The following is a 14,860-nucleotide window of genomic DNA, read 5'->3' as shown; positions in this document are numbered from 1 at the left end:
TTGCTCTTGTCAGCTGGGCTAAAAGCCTAAGGTCAGAAAAACACACTTTTAAATTAGGCAAGTGATTCCACTTAGGAGGTTGGAAAAACAGAGACAGGGAACAGGATACATCCTTGTATATCTAGCACACAACCCGCTCTAGCAGAGTTCCAGGCATGAATGTAGACAAAATTGTTGCACTGAATTCAGTTCCTGAGCCAGATAAACACTTCTCTGGTTAGTTAAATGTTTGACAGACTTTTAAGGTCATACCCCTGGCAGTTGATGCTCTTGCATGTGTCTTGAACCAGGGAATTTCGTCTACAAGTTTCATGGATCCAGAAGGTGTCAAACGGCCAAGGAGTCCAGATTAATAAGATCAGGAGAAGAACAATAATAGCCCTAAAGCGTGCCTCTATTCTGAAGTTGGGCCCCATGGGTGTGAAGAATTGAAACTCTTTGGCGTTGGTCATGATTATAGTGGGCAAAGCTGCAAAACGTAAGCCAATGTTTTCCTAATAGTATGTTGGCTGTATTTTGGAGATGTGACCAGAGTAGAGTAATTATGGCACCATTACCTCTTGGCTGCAGTTATCTTTTCCTCTTTGTTGCCTTGATCAATAACACCGAGCCATTTGTCATAGAGGTCAGATAAAAATATACTTCCTTGGATATTTCTCAGAAAGTCCTTAGGGAGATAAAAAATATATATATATATCTGTATATACTATAGAAACTATGTATTGGAAATATTCCAGAGAAAATATGTAGTTAAAAAATTTAGTTCAGCCCCCACTTCCTTCACAGATACCCAAACTGGGACCCACACGGAGCTCGGCTCTGACTCTCCATTGACTTGCACACGCAGGAGCAGGTGCTTGGATTTTCTCCCGCTAAAACTTAGAGGCAAAAAGCAGAGCTTAGCCTGTAGTGGAAATGAAGATAAAGCTCCCTTCTATCATCTGGAACTTATTTTGTGCGTGTGCTTTTTTTTTGCAAAGTACCACAAACTGACAGGGTCTGGCTATAGACCATCCTAAATCCTATTAGCTTCCTGGACAGAAATACACATACCCATGTTGCTTGTTTTAGACAAGGTGCTAGCTCTTAACTCTAGCAAGAAAAGGCCTGAAACAATCAAAACACAAACAGGTGGGCTCTTCCACACATATTAGGAAAGAAGTAGGTCTTCTCACTCAGGGTATGCGTGCTCCCTGGAAGAAAGCTACTCTCACAATTGCTTCATTCTTCCTTTTCTTAACTGTCTAAAAGTCGAGAGTCTAATGGCAGACTCACTGTGGTCCTGAGGATAGATTCATTTCTAGTTTAGGACAATTGTCCAGTTAGTTTGCCATGATATTAATAAGGCCAAGGTTGCAGAGTCTGATTCTCCACCAAGATCCGTCAACTTCAGGAAGAGAAAACTTTAAAAATGTCTAAGCACTCTCCCCACAAGTGCTCACCCTCTTCGTAGTCGGTGCTTATAACACGGAATCAGGAAAGAACCTCCTAACTCTTGCTAGAAAATCGATTCCATGTGTGCACCTTACAGAGGGCAACACTCATCTTGCTACCTAGTGTATCATCATTGTTCTCCTGTCTCCTGATGCCTGTATGTATATTACTACTGGATATCACTACGGCCCCAGTGTAGGAGTGGTTACCTAAGTCATTTCTGGACCTTGCTATTGATCCCATCTTCGAACATTAACGGGGGACAAGGGAAGACCAAATGTGACTGAGATTCTATGACTGTAGTCATTTACCACGTTAACATAGGGTTGTTCAGAGCTGTTCATAAGTGCCAAGGTGGATGGATTAAATCCTTTCCCTGTTCTATTTCTTTTGGAAAGTTTGCCTTCATTAGGAGGGTGGTGAGGATGTTTTCATGGGTAAACTGTGTGTATGTATCGGTGCGTATTTTGAAATTTATTATCATGACTAGTAGTCATTTCAGTATTAGTATTTTGCATGGAGTCTTCAGGAGTGAAGGTGGGGAGGGCGGTGTGTAGTGAAAACGGAAAGTATTTCTAACACATGGGGCTTTTAACTCCTAAAGTAGCTTCCTTACATTTTGATTTTGTCAAGCGTTTTTCAGCTTGTCAGGTTCTTAATCTATTATGCCCGTTATGGTTCTTGAGCAGTCATGATGAAGGACACCAATCATAGCTTCAGTTACTCGTGTGTGGATAATGCTAGAACCTTCCCTACCTTTAAGACGGATGCGACCACATGAACAGATTCGCTGTACGGGTTCACTTTGACCCCAGAATTTAGTTTCTCCTTTAGGACATGGCAGGATTTTATATTGGCTGAGTTTCTAAATATGCCTTCTGTGAGGGGCCCTTTTTGATTAATAAAGGAAAGCATAGCCTGTAGGAAGAAAAGAAAAGTATATGGCATCTCATATCCACAAACGCAGAGCATAAGCTTGCCTCCGTTTTGAAAGAGGAGGGGAATGTAATGGTACACTGTTTTAGAGCGGGAAGGACCAAAGTCAATTTAGAATGTTGTTTTTTTTTTTTTTTTCAGTGTCTCTCTATATACTTTCTACCGAAATATCCATTTTACAGTCATACACTGAAACATTTTAAACACTTCTTTTAATCAGATTTTCCTTTCCATTGAGTTTCCACTCTTAAATCAAACTTCTCTGCTTCAAGGCCTTTGCGGAATCACCGTCTGTTTCCTACTTTACCATTCTTTTCTCATTATTCCCCTACGTAGATGCTCTTCCCCAAGTATGGAAGTCTATTTAGGGAATACTCATTTCCCATTTGTTTATTTCTCTTTAAGTGACTGTATACTCCTTTCCTACTTGTTCTATTTCCTTCCCTCTTTTAAAGTCAGGCTCAGAAACTCTCTTCTCCTTCTCTGATTACCCTCCCTTCTCATGAGTCTTAAAATGTCTTTTGCTCTATCTTCATGTCCTCTCTCTGCTGTGTAGAATCTTAATAAGGGCTGGACTCAGGGAATCCAACGGATCTGAAGTCTATTACGCTACTTATCTATTGTGTGAGCTGGGTCACTTACATCCTGTACTGAGGCTTCTCTGATTCGGTTAGGAAGTGTGGAGGATGATAATCCTAGCTAGCCCCTAAATTTGCTGTGATGCAAGGACCTGGGGTAGTAGCTAGCAGGTAACAAAGTAGCTAATATGATACATTTCTTCATAGCTAGGAGAACGTTCCCTACATCCCGTACAGTGCTTGCAGAGACACCGAATACTCAGTGAAGGTCCACACTGACAATTCACTACAGCAGTTTGAGACAACACAGGCCAAACTCTGTGGCTTTCATTTGACATATTCTGTTAGGATTAACAGATTCCTATTTGCCAGAGGATGAGTCTATGCTCGTGTCAGATGTTTGCAGTTGTTAGACTGAGTAGACTCCGTTGAAGGAGACTTGAGACTCATGTGAGTGCAGGAAGGCAATGAAGGGAGAGTGTGAAGATGAGGTGGACTCTCAGAGACTCACATACACACAGTCATTTTGACTGATCTGAACAGGCCTCGGTGGGTCTTTGCGGAAACAAAACCCAAGTGGAATGGACAAGAATGTCTTTTCCTGTTGTATTTGCCTCATGACTCTGCTGGACCTAAGTCAGATTCTGTTCCTTGAAATAACAGTAACAGAGCTTCTCAGCCAAAGCCAGGGGCCGTCTAATGACTTCTCCATTTGGGGATAGATTTGGATGAGGACACGTGGCCTCTCAGAGTTTCCCCTCCTCAGGAGGGCTCTAGAAGACCAAAAGGAGATGACCTACCAGAATTGGGAAGGGCAGGTTGTCTTTATCACACACATCCATGAGGGGAACTCCAAAGAGCTGTCCTGGCTCTGCGGAAGGTGGGGCTGTGCACTGGTTGTGCTGACAAGTGCTCGAACCCTGACAAAAGACCCTGTCACTGAGAGAACGGCTTGTCACAGTCTTACGGCCGGAGTCTAAGGAGGAAGAGAGAGTACTAGTAGTAGTAGTTCTTGTTTAATACGCGGAACCTTCATTTTCCTTTTTTTTTTTTTTTTTTTTTTACAGATTTTATTTATATTTTGAAAGAGGGAGAGAGACAGCGAGAGAGGGAACACAAGCAGGGGGAGGGGGAGAGGGAGAAGCAGGCTTCCCTCGGAGCAGGGAGCCCGATGCGGGGCTCGATCCCAGGACCCCGGCATCATGACCTGAGCTGAAGGCAGACGCTTAATGACTGAGCCACCCAGGCGTCCCAGACACATCTTAATTCCTGATGACTTGTATTTTCCTAAAGATTTCCTCAAAGCAATGTGGTAAGCATCATAAAACCAAGAAATGTCAGAAATATGGAGGGATTGATGATACGTGTCTCCAGGTTCTGAATCAAAAGTCTACCTTCTAAGGTGGACTGCTGCCAGGTAGCTGTGATTAGCTAGGCTCAAATCGTACTAGCTCTAGTCTCAGGGGCACTTCTCCTAGTCCTATTAATGGCTTTTTGGGGATTCCATCCATCATCTTATTTAGTGTTTACCACAATTCTAAGATTTAGACATTATTTTTATCCACATTTATAGATGAATAAACTGATGCTGAGCTAGAAAAACTGATCAAAGGTAATATAGCTGGTAAATGGGGGCACAGGACTTTACACTCTGGAGAGGTTTTTTGACATCAAGTCAAGTCCTTTTTTCTCAATGATGCCAGTTCTTTTCAACCTGTTTCAAAGGGCACTGGAATCCTGTGGTGCCTCAAGAGCCCCTGAGCCAAAAGAGGAGGGAGGGGAAGAAAGGCCCCTTGCTCTGGCTTCAACCAGAGCACATCTAATATACATAAATATATATACTATGGTTATATTTATATAGTATAAGTATCTAATTATATATTATATATCTATATAACTACATATATATGTATGATGTTGTATATATATAGAGATATATAGCACCCACTTAGAATTTTGTTAGAAAAAATTCCCAAACACTGTAGCATACCATGATGAGTCCTAATGCCCTTATGATCTACACTAGAAACTTCTTGAAGTCAGACACCTCATCTTATCCTTTCTTTGGTCTCACAACAGTGTGGGACCTCCCTTGACCTGTGAGCCAGCCTTCGGAAGAAGGAGCCCATGGAAATCCTTGCCCTGGCGATGCTCTGGGCTCCAGAACAGCTCTGTCTAAGCATCTCCCATGACCCCTGGCAACCTTGCTGTCTGCTTCTCACTAAAGCCAATTAAATTACTCCCGGTACCTGCAGCCTTCTCGCTGTTACCACGACTCATTGAGTTCTCGCCCAAGAGGGAAGTGATGTCTTCTCCAAATATCCTGAGGCAATTTTCAATGAGAAATTGTACAAGACAAATCTGTAACACAAAAAGACAAGAATGAGGTGCTCTTTTCCATAGGGCATAGTTATAAATCACATTTTGTATACAGACCTTGGATCTAAGAAAAAATGGGAAGGACTTCTCAGAAAAATTCAGAGTTGATAAAAATATGTAGGAACCAGGGGCGCCTGGGTGGTTCAGTCGGTTAAGCGTCTGCGTTCGGCTCAGGTCATAATCCCAGGGTGCTGGGATCAGCCCTACATCGCGCTCCCTGCTCAGCGGGAAGCCTGCTTCTCCCTCTCCCACTCCCCCTGCTTGTGTTCCCTCTCTCGCTGTGTCTCTTTCAGTCAAGTAAATAAATAAAAGTTAAAAAAAAAACACAAAAAAACAGAAACAAATAGAAACCAGAGTTCTCTCAGAAATAACTTAGAAAGAGTGATACTTTCCCGTGTACTTTGGGTACACATTTTAAAATACTGCCCATCGGTGGGCTAAAGTTATAATGCGTGGCCTAGTTTAAGAGCTAACATTTTGGGATCAGTGGTTACGTCTTTAAGCCTAGGATAAATTTCGGGGCCCCTCTGTTGGTCGTCTGACTCTTGATTTCGGTGCAGATCACGATCTCATGGTGGTGAGATACAGCCCCACATGGAGCCAACTTTGGGCTCCGTGCTCAGCGGGGAATGGGCTTGGGCTTCTCCCTCTCCCTCTTCTTCTGCCCCTGCCCCGCTCACGCTCTCTTTCCCTCTCTCAAAAAAATAAATATCAAAAAATAAATAAAACTAGGATAATTTTCAAAGTAGCCTACCTTATTAAAGTTTACCTGTTTTTTGTTTTTAAATTTTGTTTCCAGTTTTATTGAGCTGTAACTGATGTATAACATCTTATGAAACTTTATAAAGTATGAACGAAAACTTAAGAAAACCATTTCTTAAATGAAGAAGAATCTTAAAGTTGAGAAGCAGAGATTTTGGTGGGGTTGTGAGGGAAAACCCACACAGCTGGACAGAAAACGTATCTGTCTGTCTAAATTCAGTACCTTCTCACACATTGGTTTGCCTCATGCTGGCTCTCTCTGTGTGAGCTTGGGGAAGACCTGTCATCTTGCTAGGATGGTCTGGAATCTTTTGCTAGTTTCCATAAGATGTAGCAGAGGTGAAATAGTAGTTGAGTACTTTTCTAGATGAGCCACAATTCGCAGAGGAAGGCCAATGTGGTTGGAGCCATGGGGGCTCATATTGCCCAAGCCACGCAGGATGTGCCAGTGATGACCAGAGGAGCTGGCTGTTGTCGCCATTGTGTAGTGAGGAAACCTTGGCTTTGCCCAAGGTTACGAGTCCCTCAGGGATTAGGCTGAGAGTTGAACCTTGACTGGTGAAGCTCCAAAGCCCAGGTTCTTTCCTATCGTATCACATGACTCTTCTCTCTCTCGTTTAGTCAGTCTAGTGTTTAGTCTCCTGGAGGGGGAAGAAGTGACTCGACTGCTCCGAGTTTCCCGTTTAACGACACCCCTTCCCAGACCCCGCCAGAGTAGCCTAAAGAACTCTGCCACTCCACAGGGGCCTAATGAAAATGTGCACTTCACAAAGTTCCATCCGTCAGAGTTACTACTGCACATGTCCGGTTCAAAGTAGGGATTCTACCCCATGGGGGCAAAAATGAGAGCTCTCATTACCTTTTTTATCAAGTTGTCTTCCAATTCCAAGGTGCCGGAATCAGGTGGGTAAAGAACGCTTGGGGCTATACAAACGGATAAATTATAAGCTGTCATCTGATTGGATGAGGAATGTTGCTCAATGTTGTATAGCACTCCAAAAAGGTATCGCAGGAGAACAACATTTCCTCTTGGCAGCTGGGGTAAAAGCCTAAGGTCAGAAAAATACACATTTAAATTAGGCAAGTGATTCCACTTAGGAGGTTGAAAAAAAAGACAGGGAACAGGATACATCCTTGTATATCTAGCACACAACCCGCTGTAGCAGAGTTCCAGGCATGAATGTATACAAAATTGTTGCCCTGACTTCAGTTCCTGCGCCAGATAAAATCTTCTCTGGTTAGTTAAATGTTTGACAGACCTTTAAGCTCATAGCCCTGGCAATTGATGTTCTTGCATCTGTCTTGGACCAGGGGATTTCCCCTAACAGTTTCATGTATCCAAAAGATGTAAAACGGCCAAGGATTCCACATTAATAAGATAAGGAAAAGAACGATAATGGCCCTAAAGTGTGTCTCCATTATGAACCTGGCCCCCATGGGTGTGAAGAATGGAAACTCTTTGGCATTGGTCATGATTATAGTGAGCAAAGCTGCAAAACGTAAGCCAATGTTTTCCTAATAGTATGTTGGCTGTATTTTGGAGATGTGACCAGAGTAATTATTGCATCATTACCTCTGGGCTGCAGTTATCTTCTCCTCTTCGTTGCCTTGATCAATAACACCGAGCCATTTGTCATAGTGATCAGATAAAAATATACTTCCGTGTATATTTCTAAGAAAATCCTTAGGGAGATAAAAAAAAAAAAAACTATGTATATATGTTATAGAAAATATGTAATGGAAATATTCCAGAGAAAATATGTAGTTAAAAAATTCAGTTCAGCCCCCACTTCCTTCACAGATACCCAAACTGTGACCCACACGGTGCTCGGCTCTGACTCTCCATTGACTTGCACACGCAGGAGCAGGTGCTTGGATTTTCTCCCACTAAAACTTAGAGGCATAAAGCAGAGCTTAGTCTGTGGTGGAAATGAAGATAAAGCTCCCTTCTATCATCTGGAACTTATTTTGTGTGTGTGCTTTTTTTGCAAAGTACCACAAACTGACAGGGTCTGGCTATAGACCATCCTAAATCCTATTAGCTTCCTGGACAGAAATACACATACTCATGTTGCTTGTTTTAGACACAGCGCCAGCTCTTAATTCTAGCAAGAAAAGGCCTGAAACAATCAAAACACAAACAGGTGGGCTCTTGCACACACATTAGGCAAGAAATAGGTCTTCTCATTCGGGGTATGTGTGCTCCCTGGAAGAAAGCTACTCTCACAATTGCTTCATTCTTCCTTTTCTTAACTGTCTAAAAGTCGAGAGTCTAAAGGCAGACTCACTGTGGTCCTGAGGATAGATTCATTTCTAGTTTAGGACAATTGTCCAGTTAGTTTGCCATGATATTATCAAGGCCAAGGTTGCAGAGTCTGATTCTCCACCAAGATCCGTCAACTTCAGGAAGAGAAAACTTTAGAAATGTCTAAGCACTATACCCAGAAGTGCTCACGCTCCTCCTTGTCAGTGCTTATAACACAGAATCAGGAAAGAACCTGCCAACTCTTGCTAGAAAATCGATTCCATGTGTGCACCTTACAGAGGGCAACACTCATCTTGCTACCTAGTGTATCATCATTCTTCTCCTGTCTCCTGATGCCTATATGTATATTACTACTGGATATCACTATGGCCCCAGTGTAGGAGTGGTTACCTAAGTCATTTATGGACTTTGCTATGGATCACATCTTCGAACATTAATGGGGGACAAGGGAAGACCAAATGTGACTGAGATTCTAAGACTGTAGTCAGTACTACATTAACATAGGGTTTGTCAGAGCTGTTCATAAGTGCCAAGCTGCATGGATTAAATTCTTTCCCTGTTCTATTTCTTCTTTTTTTTTTTTTTCTTATTCATTTGAGACACAGAGATAGAGAGGGAGAGAGCATGAGGAGGGAGAGAGGCAGAGGGAGAGGGAGAAGCAGGCTCCCCGCTGAGCAGGAAGCCCGATGCGGGGCTCGATCCCAGGACACTGGGATCATGACCTGAGCCGAAGGCAGACGCTTAACCATCTGAGCCACCCAGGCGCCCCTCCCTGTTCTATTTCTTTTGGAAAGTTTGCCTTCATTAGGAGGGTGGTGAGGATGTCTGCTTCGGTAAACAGTGTGTTTGTGTCAGTGCGTATTTTGAAATTTAGTATCATGACTGTAGTCATTTCAGTATTAGTATTTTGCATGGAGTCTTCAGGAGTGAAGGTGCGGAGGGCCGTGTGTGGTGAAAACAGAAAGTATTTCTAACACATGGGGCTTTTAACTCCTAAAGTAGCTTCCTTACATTTTGATTTTGTCAAGCGTTTTTTAGCTTGTCAGGTTCTTAATCTACTATGCCCGTTATGGTTCTTGAGCAGTCATGATGAAGGACACCCATCATCCCTTCAGTTACTCACATGTGGATAATGCTAGAACCTTCCCTACCTTTAAGACGGATGCGAACACATGAATAGATTCCCTGTACGGGTTCACTTTGATCCCAGAATTTAGTTTCTCCGTTAGGACTCTGCGGGATTTTATATTGGCTGAGTTTCTGAATATGCCTTCTGCGAGTGGCCGTTTTTGATTAATAAAGGAAAGCATACCGTGTAGGAAGAAAAGAAAAGTATATGGCATCTCATATACCATGCCTGCCTCCGTTTTGAAAGAAAAGGGGAATGTAATGGTACAATGTTTTAGAGCGGGAAGGACTAAAGTCAATTTAGATTGCTGTTTTTTCAGTGTCTCTCTATATACTTTCTACCCATATATCCATTTTACAGTCATACACTGAAACATTTTCAACACTTCTTTTAATCAGATTTTCCACTAAGTTTACACTTTTAAATCAAACTTCTCTGTCTCAAGGCCTTTGCGGAATCACCGTCTGTTTCCTAGTTTCCCATTCTTTTCACATTTTTCCCTTACATACATGCTTTTCCGCAAGTATGGAAGTCTATTTAGGAAATACTCATTTCCAATTTGTTTATTTCTCTTTAAGTGACTGTATATTCCATTCCTACTTGTTCTATTTCCTTCCCTCTTTTAAAGTCAGGCTCAGAAACTCTCTTCCCCTTCTCTGATTACCCTCCCTTCTCATGAGTCTTTCATTGTCTTTTGCTGTATCTTCATGTCCTCTCCCTGCTGTGTAGAAATTTAATAAGGGCTGGACTCAGGGAATCCAACGGATCTGAAGTCTATTATGCTACTTATCTATTGTGTGAGCTGGGTCACACACATCCTGTACTGAGGCTTTTCTGATTCGTTTAGGCAGTGCGGAGGATGATAATCCTAGCTAGCCCCTAAATTTCTGTGATGCAAGGAACTGGGGTAGTAGCTAGCAGGTAACATGCTAGCTAAGATGATACATTTCTTCATAGCTAGCGGAACGTTCCCTACATCCCGTACAGTACTTGCAGAGACACCGAATACTCAGTGAATGTCCACACTGACAATTCACTACAGCAGTTTGAGATAACACAGACCAAACTCTGTGGCTTTCATTTGACATATTCTGTTAGGATTAACAGATTCCTATTTGCCAGAGGATGAGTCTATGCTTGTGTCAGATGTTTACAATTGTTAGACTGAGTAGACTCCGCTGAAGGAGACTTGAGACTCATGTGAATTCAGGAAGGCAATGAAGGGAGAGTGTGAAGATGAGGTGGACTCTCAGAGACTCACATACACAGAGTCCATTTTGACTGATCTGAACAAGCCTCCGCATGTCTTTGTGGAAACAAGACCCAAGTGGAATGGAGAAGAATGACTTTTCCTGTTGTATTTGCCTCATGACTCTGCAGGACCGAAATCAGATTCTATTCTTTGAAATAACAGTAACAGAGCTTCTCAACCAAAGCCAGGAGCTGTCTAATGACATCTTCATTTGGGGATAGATTTGGATGAGGACGCTTGGCCTCTCAGAGTTTCCCCTTCTCAGGAGGGCTATTGAAGACCAAAATGAGATGACCTACCAGAATTGGGAAGGAGAAGTTGTCTTTATCACACACATCCATGAGGGGAACTCCAAAGAGCTGTCCTGGCTTTGCGGAAGATGGGGCTGTGCACTGGTTGTGCTGGGAAGTGCTGGAACCCCGACAAAACGCCCTATCTCTGAAAGAACGGGTTTTCACAGTCTTCAGGCTGGAGTCTAAGGAAGAAGTGAGAGTACTCGTAGTAGTAGTTGTTGTTTAATATGTTGAACCTTCTTTTTCCTTTTTTTTTTTTTTTTTACAGATTTTATTTATTTTTTGACAGAGAGAGAGAGACAGCAAGAGAGGGAACACAAGTAGGGGGCGGGGGAGAGGGAGAAGCAGGCTTCCCTTGGAGCAGGGAGCCCGACTCGGGGCTCGGTACCAGGACCCCAGTATCATGACCTGAGCTGAAGGCAGATGTTTAACGACTGAGCCACCCAGGTGCCTCAGACTCATCTTAATTCCTGATGACTTGTATTTTCCTAAAACTTTCCTCAAAGTATGTGGTACGTGTCATGAAAACAAGAAATGTCAAAAATATGGAGGGATTGATGATACGTGTCTCCAGGTTCTGAATCGAAAGTCTACCTTCTAAGGTGGACTGCTGCCAGTTAGGTCTGATTAGCTAGGCTCAAATCATACTACCTCTAGTGTCAGGGGCACTTCTCCTAGTGCTATTAATGGCTTTTTTTGAATTACATCCATCATCTTATTTATTCTACACCACAATTCTAAGATTTAGACATTATTTTTATCCACATTTTAGAGATGAATAAACTGATGCTTAGCTGCTATAACGGGCCAAAGATAATATAGCTGGTAAATGGGGGTACAGGAATTTACACTCTGGAGAGGTTGTTTGACATCAAGTCAAGTTCTTTTTTCTCAAAGATGCCAATTCTTTTCAACCCATTTCAAAGGGCACTGGAATCCTGTGGTGCCTCAAGAGCCCCTGAGCCAAAAGAGGAGGGAGGGGAAGAAAGGCCCCTTTCTCTGGCTTCAACCAGCGCACATGTAATATACATAAATATATACATTATGTTTATATATTTATATAGTATCAGTATATAATTATGTAATATATATAACTACATAGATATATATATAGCACCCATTTAAATTTTGTGAGAAAAAGTTCCCAAACACTGTGGCATACCATGATGAGTCCTAATTCTGTTATGATCTACACTAGAAACTTCTTGAAGTCAGAGACCTCATCTTATCCTTTCTTTGGTCTCACAACAGTGTGGAACCTCCCTTGACCTGTGAGCCAGCCTTCGGACGAAGGAGCCCATGGAAATCCTTGCCCTGGCGATGCTCTGGGCTCCAGAACAGCTCTGTCTAAGCATCTCCCATGACCCCTGGCAGCCTTGCTGTCTGCTTCTCACTAAAGCCAATAAAATTATTCCTGGTACCTGCAGCCTGCTCGCTGTTATCACGACTCATTGAGTTCTCTCCCAAGAGGGAAGTGATGTCTTCTCCAAATATTTTAAGGCAATTTTCAATGAGAAATTGTACAAGAGAAATCTGTAACACAAAAAGACAAGAATGGGGTGCTCTTTTCCATAGGGCATAGTTATAAATCACATTATGTATATAGACCTTGGATCTAAGAAAGAATGTGAAAGATTTCCCAGAAAAATTCAGAACTGATAAAAATACATAGAGACCAGGAGCGCCTGGGTGGCTCAATCGGTCAAGCGTCTGCCTTCAGCTCAGCTCATGATCCCAGGGTGATGCGATCAGCCCTACATTGGGCTCCCTGCTCAGCGGGAAGCCTGATTCTCCCTCTCCCACTCCCCCTGCTTGTGTTCCCTCTCTCGCTGTGTCTGCCTCTGTCAAGAAAATAAATATAATCTTAAAAAAAATAATAAAATAAAAAACAGAGACCAGAATTCTCTAAGAAATAACTTAGGAAGAGTGATACTTTTCCGTGTACTTTGGGTACACATTTTAAAATACTGCTAATCAGTAGGCTAAAGTTTTAATATGTGGCCTAGTTTAATAGCCAACATTTTGGTATCAGTGGTTACATCATTAAGCCTAGGATAATTTTTGGGGCCCCTCAGTTGAGAATCTGACTCTTGATTCTGGCTCAGATCACTATCTCATGATGGTGAGATCCTGCCCAACATGGAGCCAACTTTGGGCTCCGTGCTCAGCGGGGAATGGGCTTGGGCTTCTCCCTCTCCCTCTCCCTCTTCTTCTTCCCCTGACCCGCTCACTCTCTCTCTTTCCCTCTCTCAAATAAATACATATCAAAATATAAATAAAACAAGGATAATTTTCAAAGTAGCCTACCTTATTAAAGTTTACTTATTTTATGTTTTTAAATTTTGTTTCCAGTTTTACTGAGCTGTAACTGATGTATAACATCTTATGAAACTTTATATAAAGTATGAACAAAAACTTAAGAAAACCATTTCTTAAATGAAGAAGTATCTTAAAGTTGGGAAGCAGAGATTTTGGTGGGGTTGTGAGGGAAAACCCACACAGCTGGAGAGAAAATGTATCTGTCTGTCTAACTTCAGTCCCTTCTCACGCATTGCTTTGCCTCATGCTGGCTCTCTCTGTGTGAGCTTGGGGAAGACCTGTCATCTTATTAGGATATTCTGGAATCTCTTGCTAGTTTCCATATGACGTAGCAGAGGTGAAATAGTAGCTGAGTACTTTTCTAGATGAGCCACAATTGGCAGAGGAAGGCCAATGTGTTTGGAGCCATGGGGGCTCATATTGCCCAAGCCACCCAGGATGTGCCAGTGATGACCGGAGGAGCTGGCTGTTGTCGCCATTGTGTAGTGAGGAAACCATGGCTTTGCCCAAGGTTACGAGTCCCTCAGGGATTAGGCTGAGAGTTGAACCTTGACTGGTGAAGCTCCAAAGCCCAGGTTCTTTCCTATCGTATCACACGACTCTTCTCTCTCTCGTTTAGTCAGTCTAGTGTTTAGTCTCCTGGAGGGTGAAGAAGTGACTCGACTGCTCCGAGTTTCCCGTTTAACGACACCCCTTCCCAGACCCCGCCAGAGTAGCCTAAAGAACTCTGCCACTCCACAGGGGCCTAACGAAAATGTGCACTTCACAAGGTTCCATCCGTCAGAGTTACTACTGCACATGTCCGGTTCAAAGTAGGGTTTCTACCCCTTGGGGGACAAAAATGAGAGCTCTCATTACCTTTTTTATCAAGTTGTCTTCCAATTCCAAGGTGCCGGAATCAGGTGGGTAAAGAACGCTTGGGGCTATACAAACGGATAAATTATAAGCTGTCATCTGATTGGATGAGGAATGTTGCTCAATGTTGTATAGCACTCCAAAAAGGTATCGCAAGAGAACAATATTTGCTCTTGGCAGCTGGGCTAAAAGCCTAAGGTCAGAAAAACACACTTTAAATTAGGTAAATGATTCCACTTAAGAGGTTGGAAAAACAGAGACAGGGAAAAGGATACATCCTTGTATATCTAGCACACAACCCCTCTCTAGCAGAGTTCCAGGCATGAATGTAGACAAAATTGTTGCACTGAATTTAGTTCCTGAGCCAGATAAACACTTCTCTGGTTAGTTAAATGTTTGACAGACTTTTAAGGTCATAGCCCTGGCAGTTGATGCTCTTGCATGTGTCTTGAACCAGGGAATTTCGTCTACAAGGTTCATGGATCCAGAAGGTGTCAAACGGCCAAGGAGTCCACATTAATAAGATCAGGAGAAGAACAATAATAGCCCTAAAGCGTGCCTCTATTCTGAAGCTGACCCCCATGGCTTTGAAGAATTGAAACTCTTTGACATTCGTCATGATTATAGTGGCCAAAGCTGCAAAACGTAAGCCAATGT

The 14,860-nt window shown here is 42.6% G+C and overlaps 1 long non-coding RNA gene across 1 annotated transcript; it reads right to left on the bottom strand.

Moving 5' to 3' along the window:
- Positions 1-6,959: 6,959 nt before the first annotated feature.
- LOC135363166 (uncharacterized) lies at positions 6,960-12,564 on the bottom strand. Its single transcript, XR_010408840.1, has 3 exons — positions 12,451-12,564; positions 11,036-11,211; positions 6,960-7,772 (listed from the first exon to the last, which is right to left on the bottom strand). It is a non-coding gene; the product is annotated as an uncharacterized LOC135363166 (long non-coding RNA).
- Positions 12,565-14,860: the final 2,296 nt, after the last annotated feature.

The sequence above is a fragment of the Mirounga angustirostris genome, unplaced genomic scaffold, assembly GCF_029215605.1.
Source record: "Mirounga angustirostris isolate CCGP_5_RB_7025 unplaced genomic scaffold, mMirAng1.0.hap1 SCAF_36, whole genome shotgun sequence".
Taxonomy (NCBI): Eukaryota; Metazoa; Chordata; class Mammalia; order Carnivora; family Phocidae; genus Mirounga; species Mirounga angustirostris.
This window is presented reverse-complemented; position numbering and strand designations above follow the sequence as displayed.